At 39.3% G+C, this 6988-nt stretch overlaps 1 non-coding gene across 1 annotated transcript; it reads right to left on the reverse strand.

Annotated features, from left to right (window-relative positions):
- Positions 1–6522: 6522 nt before the first annotated feature.
- Positions 6523–6594, reverse strand: trnaa-ugc (transfer RNA alanine (anticodon UGC)). The gene has a single exon. It is a non-coding gene; the product is annotated as a tRNA-Ala (tRNA).
- Between the last annotated feature and the right edge of the window lie 394 nt (positions 6595–6988).

A 6988-nucleotide genomic window follows, 5' to 3' on the forward strand; every position in this document is an offset into this window, starting at 1 on the left:
GAGAAGTTGTGGGCCAGACAGGTTAACAATGAGCTGAAAATCCATATAATGCTCCCAGAAAACTGAGGAGAGGTGCAGATTCAGGAGATAATTATTTGTGATAGATTGTACCATAGAGGTGGCAGATTTCATAACACCACTACACGCTCTCTTTAAAAGGTCTGTTTTACTGCCTTACAAGTGCAACATTTCAAGCCCCAAATCTGGCCCAAAAATCATTTCTACCCAAATCCTCTCTGGATTTCTGTAAATTCCATTTAACATCCGTCCATCAGTGTCACCAACCCTCTGACACCAAAATACCCGCTGACTGGCCACCATCACCCAACAACACACCGTTTTAACATGTGCAGTCATCACCCACCTTCACTGTCAACATAAACACCTGCACATTGTAAATTTCATTGTATACATTGTTGCCTCATCATTCTTTGTCTCTATTATTTTTGCACTACTTAACTTATTGTTCAGTCTTTTGTTTTTTCTTTTTCTTTTTGTCCTTGTTGAGCTGTATGTTCTTTTTTTCTATGCAAGTGCGATGAGCGCAATGTTTAGTCAAAATCCTTGTGTGTACTCACATAACTGGCCTTTAAAGCTGATGCTGAAAAATCACAAATATAGAGGATGCAATTCTAATCATCAGTGTCTTCACTAACATTACCCAAGCAAGAATGCACTAATGAATTTAATGAATGCCTTTAACCTGCTTTGGCTTTTGCTCAAATTATTCCTGGTCAAATGACTGAATTCTCTCATTGTAGGATCAGGAAACACAACATGACATCCAATGTCACAACAGCATGAATGAGTTAAAGCGTCAGTGAATGAAGGTGACGGGAAACGTCCAAACTGTATTCCCACTGGGGAGACAATATCCCAGATGCAATCAGAAGATGGAGGGAAATTACCATGAAATACAGAGGGGAGGGTACCGCTGACTGCTGTACAGGACACTGGTGAATGTGAGTGTGTGTGTCCATGTCAGTCAGAAGATGCTTCATTTAATTAAGTTAGAGGGTATACCATTTCACTTAAAGCATGGGGGGCAGAGAAGACAGAGTGAAAGGGAGAGATGAATGGATGAGGAGAACAGTGTTGAAGTAATGAGATTAAAGCAGTAAAGAGTAGAAGGAGGAAGCCAAGAGGAGTACACTGATGCAAAACCAACAAACAGTCTCTCTGAAATCAAAGGTAATATGAACCTAATTTGGTGAAATAAATGTTTAAAATACACCATGTTTCTTTTGCGAAAAAGTAGAACGTGTGGGTTTTAGCCACACATACATGAAGTAAGTGCACGTTGTCTGGTTGGCCATGACCCCTGACACACTGCTTCAGAGCTTCCTCTGGATTTTTCTTTCATAAAGTCACTGAATCTCACATGGAGGTACTTCTATTTCAATATTGCTGAATGGGATTTATTACATGAAATCTTTTTGATAGTTAATAGAGATCAAATGTTTTTATTTCTTAAACAAAGTAAGTGTTAAAGTGAGACTGCTTTAGCTGGTGTGTTTCTGACCGCAAGCGTGGGCTCAGTATTCACTCTGAAGTGAAGAGTGTCTGGCTCGTTAGCTGCTTAGCTCCTCAAGGTGCAAACTTTGTCGCTGTGCTGTTTAGTGCTGAGCAGGGCAGCACATTGTCAGTTTATCAGCTTGATGGTGATGAGACTGTCCCAAAATAGTAAAGATGTGATCCATAAAACCAAAACAATTTGCTGAAAGAGGCTAAAACGCTCCATAGAGCTGAAGGGAACTGCAGAGTTTGTGATAATCCTGTTTGGATTCATCATGTTCACATTACACTGTCATTTTCTCCACAGTTCACAGAAAAATACAGTTTATTTGTTTATGCAATTAGCTTGAGAAATTATTTACAGAGAAAGAAACGAAAAACAGAAAGTAAGAAAATGTTTTTGTTTTGCATTTTGTGTTTTTTTTTTTTTTCCTTCCCATTAATAAAAATGCACCAAAGAACTAATAAAAATTGTAGAGGTCATTTTCACTGAATGTGTTGACTCTGACAAAGATCACTGGTTAAAAATCACTGTGGCTTGAGGATGCTGACTAGATTTATGGCAAGACAAATAAATAAAAAGATCTTCACCAGAATTCAAATTCTTGGCAGTTACCATGGCTACATCTAAAGGATTTCAAGTTTTGTGCAAAATGAAATTTACAGACAAGAATTAACTGACTTATATTCAACTTCTATTTGGTGTCTGGTCAAAATCTTGTGGGGTGGGTGGGCACACATTCTAAAACTTTTCCTTTCCCTCTTCCTTTGTGACTAAATAGCTGAACAGAACCTCTGTCGCTATTTCACTGCACCAGGCTGTACAGTAATTCTGATGATGCTGACCCTGACACATGCAATATTGTTGCCATCTGGCACTGGCCTCCTACATTTACAACCTTTAACTGCAACATACATCAGATAAACTTACACGAAATTTGAAACACGTCTAGTCCAACAGATAAACTGCACACAGCACGAACATGTTCAAAATTCACTTCACAATAAAGAGAAAGATGTTTTCAGGCTTACCTTCCTCCTCCTCCTCCTCCTTTCCATCCGTCCTCAGCCACTATAGGAACAGATGGATCCTTTCTCCTCTCTTGCTTCTTCCCTCAAAGCCCAGCTCCTAACCCCCACCCTCTACCCCACCCACTGCCACACTGCCATGACAAATGTAGGCTCACATATTTGCAGAAATGGCGTCTTCCACTCACTTGAGAAGATTTTGATTCGTGCCTCAGTTCCCTCTTTGTCACTCTCTTTTCATCTGTCAGCTTCACACCCCAACAAATATTTAAAACAAATGGAAATGAATGCTTTTATTTCATACGATTCCTCTGTTCTGAGATTAAAGCAATTAGTTCCAGCACGGCACTCTGAATCTGGAATCCTGTGTTTGATCCAGGGAGGATTACTGTGTGTTACACAGCAAAGATGGGTTTAGATTTTGTGTGTGTGCGTGCGTGTTTGCCTGCAACATCTGCATGTTCATGTGTGTCTTCTCTCATGATGGCATTAACATTTTACACACAATCCTCTTAATGCATGGATTAAAACTAAAAACTAAAATGAAGATGGGGAGATTTGTCTTTCTCGATCTCTATCTGTGTTTCCTGTCTTTCCTCACGTCCTTCCTTTGTGTTTAAGCCATTGGACCATCTGTTAGAGGGTCAACACTACCAACATTTTGACCTCTTTATTTAAGTATAACAAAATCATTCTAGTAAACTCTCGCCATTAAGACATTCATCCCGATAAATTCGAAGTTAAAAAGCAGAGATCACAATGTGAAATCACCAGCTGGAAAGCTTGACAAGAGCATAACATATGTTGCAATACTTCATGCTTTCCATGTTGCTGCACGCTGATTCACGTCAATACTAATATTCTTTTTTTCTTTGCTGACTCCTGTTCCTATCAGCGGCCAAAGCGATCCCACTGGGATCATTAAGTTCCATCTAATCTCCTCTTTGTCTGCTGAGGGACAATGGCTAATAGTAAAAGCACATGTAGGGCTGATGTGATGTTTTTGCAGGAAACCTGACTCCTCTGATCTGTTTCTGAACTAGGACAGGCAGATCCAGTGACTGCCTGATGCTCTTCAACAAGCCTTCTCTGAGCTGCTCATATTTGCTACAACTGTTTGCGTAGATTTACTTCATTTGTTGCAGACATTCTGAAAAAAAAAAAAGGTTTTTGTCCATTTTTGAGTTCTCTGGTTTTGCCTTTAGAGTCCAAACTGGAAAACACAGAAAACACAAACACAGTGGAATCACTGTGACCAGCGGGTTTGTTCACAGCACCCTGCTCTCCACTCCACTCAGTTCAGATGTTGTCACTGTGTGTTTCTAATAGATTGTTGTGGTGATGATGTGTTTTTTTTGTTTTTTTTGTTTTGTTTTGTTTTTTTGCCAATGGTCTCTTCCTCCAGGGAGTTTCACTGTCATACTAACATGCTTTTGAACTTGGGGGATCATTCTTGGCCTTGCAGACAGTATGTGACAAAATCTCAACCCACAACTACCACTACTACTACTACTACTACTTTTTTCAAAGCTTTCAACCAAACCACATCTCACAGTCTTCCTCAGTGAATGACGCTGGCTCGGGTGTCATTACCAAGCAATTCATGATGCTTTGCACGAGCCATAAAAGCCATTAAGAAATTCAATGGACTATAAAAAGAGTATAGAAAATAAGCTAGAGAATAGATTTGTTTGTGTTTTCTGGGAGCAAATAAACGCTAATGTTGCTCTGTATCTATTACATATAAGGCAACTGTTTGCTAACAAGTTCACTACATCACCATCATAATGTGACATTATGTTAGCATTGTGTTTCAGGCTCATTCTATTATCCCCACGCAGAAAAAGAACAATCTGTGAATGCAGCTTTAAGTCTCTCTCTACTAATCAAGATGTTACTATCAATGGATTAAATGACTATTTGTAATGTGAAAAGGGCTACCTATCATGAGGACTACAGAAAATCATCAACTGACTCTACTGGTCTGTGGAACTTTGGCCTTGTTTGCTCTTTGTGTAGGCTGTATGGCTCACAGACTCTGTGCCCTTCAACACCTGTCCAGCCTCTCTAGGCAGCTGTCTTTACTGTAAGTCTCCAATAAACCTACCAAGAAGAGGAAGGCTGCAAGCGAGTTAATTTGCATTTAAACAATGCAGGTTTCAAACCTTGAAGAAAAATCTGCTTTGCAAATGTTTTACGTAAACGGAAATGTATTTATCACATTTGTTAGACCTTGAATATACACACAATGCATCTTGGTCAGTAATACTAAATGCAAACATAACATCTTTTTGTGTACAAGAAAACTCTGCAGGCCATCTTTAACAAGCAGCAGCAAGTGGGGCAGTTTCTACGTTCCCGGGGCAAATGGAGATTAAATGTTTCCTCTGTCACTGTGACAACAGGCTGCTTCCTCATGAATGCAGCTGCTGGGACAGGTCAAAGGTCACTGTGGGTAACGGATGATGGATGCTGGGTTGGTGACTTGGGAGGGGATCTTGGTAAATATATGAATGGAGCTGTGTGTCTGGAACTGTGTCTGTGGGCCTCATCTTGCTGTTGTCCAGAGCAACTTTAATGCCCTTTTTAGACTGCATGGTGTCTCTGTTTCTCTGAATGACTCCCTCTGAAGTACTGCAGCCATGGGTGCACATCCATCTGTACACATCTGCATTGCAGTTTGACTGATAAAGGCCAATACAGATGAGACATTTTGAGGTTGGAGCTGCTCTGATTTTTTTTTTTTTTTGCCCTGACGCTGGTCTGATGAGGCTGACCTGTGGTGGCTGGTGATCAAATGGTAGTAAACCACAAGAGGGGCTTTGGGTGGAGGAGAGGAAAGGTTGAGGCTCCAGGTCCACAAAGAGAGCAGTGTTATACTATGATTACTAATGTGGATGTCATAGCTGAGAGGACAGTGATGATGTGCACTGCTGGGGTCTTGTTTATGTCAATGCTCAGTTCTCAGCAAAGAATTACTTAAAATGGAATTTCATCATTTGGCCTTATGATGAAATGCCATCTTATGTAGTGATTTAAGTAGAAACCCACAACAAAGTGCTTACTTAGAAAACGAAAAACTGCAACATTTTTGTCTTGGCCTTTGATGAAAAAAAAAAAAGATTCTATGGGTATTTCACTCAAATTACTTACCTTTAGTGGCTGTTTACTGGATAATGATTGAAGTAGAACAGACAATCCAAAGAAAAAGACAGCCCACATTTTTCACGGACACATGTCCACTGACCTCAGACATCACTGTCACTGGCTGGGCAGCAGTAAATGAAGTAGTTATGGGATAATAATATAGCACGTGTTTCAGTAATGGTCAAGCTAACCTTGCTTTGCTACAGTTAGACTGTCTACAGACTACTTACAGAGTTACCCACACCCCTCTTCATATGTCCAATACTGGAAATTATAGTGATGAATGCCACAGACGTTTTTTTTGCAGCACATTTTGCACCAGATTACTTTGTGACTCTACAGCTGAATTACATGGTGTACAGGTCAAATTCAAATTCAAATGCTTTAAAAGTATGAATACTATACTATAAAAATACTACAAATACAAATAAAAGTATTGCATTGAAAATGACACTTTGATTAAAAAAAAGAATAAAGTGGAAAGTATTATCTACTAATTAAAGTATCAAAAGTAAGGCAAGGCAAGGCAAGGCAAATTTGTTTGTATAGCACAATTCATACACCATGCAATTCAAAGTGCTTTACAGAAGCATAAAAATACATTAAAATCATACATTTCAAAGAAAGAAAGAAAGAAAGAAAGAAAGAAAGAAAGAAAGATTAGAAGAGAATAGATAAACAAAAATAAAATACATATAAAAATTGAAAACGAAATACAAACTCCGGAGGGAGTATGGGACTTGAAGCACTACGTATAAGTAGTTTTTTGGTGGATGGCTGATAGCGGAAAATGTAAGTCGCTGTGAACGCATGAAGTCGTTGGTCAAAACGTGGAGATGCCGGGGATTGAACCCGGGGCCTCATACATGCAAAGCATGCGCTCTACCACTGAGCTACATCCCCTGGTGGTGAAAAAATGGGATACCAGCATATTTATATATGCTGAATATTTATATTGGTACAAATCATGTTTCGTTTAAAATAAATCGTGCTGAACCCTGCGGGATCTTATTTTCATCGCAACTTGAAGTTATGTTGTACTACAAAATTATTTTTTTGTTATTTTCCACGTTTTCAAAAGTTCAACGAATTTGTTCCTGATATTCGACGATCACCTCACCAATGTTTTTTGCTATTAGGTTTTGGTATTTATGATTATTCACTGGTATAACTTCATTATCAAGGTCATGTCTTTGCACACCTTGACAGGACAAGCGTTTTCTCGTTTCACCAGCAGATGTCGCTGTTGCTCACACATGAATATGGCACCTTGCTGTCAGTCAAATAGTGCCTTTAA

The sequence above is a fragment of the Chaetodon auriga genome, chromosome 9, assembly GCF_051107435.1.
Source record: "Chaetodon auriga isolate fChaAug3 chromosome 9, fChaAug3.hap1, whole genome shotgun sequence".
Lineage (NCBI taxonomy): Eukaryota > Metazoa > Chordata > Actinopteri > Chaetodontiformes > Chaetodontidae > Chaetodon > Chaetodon auriga.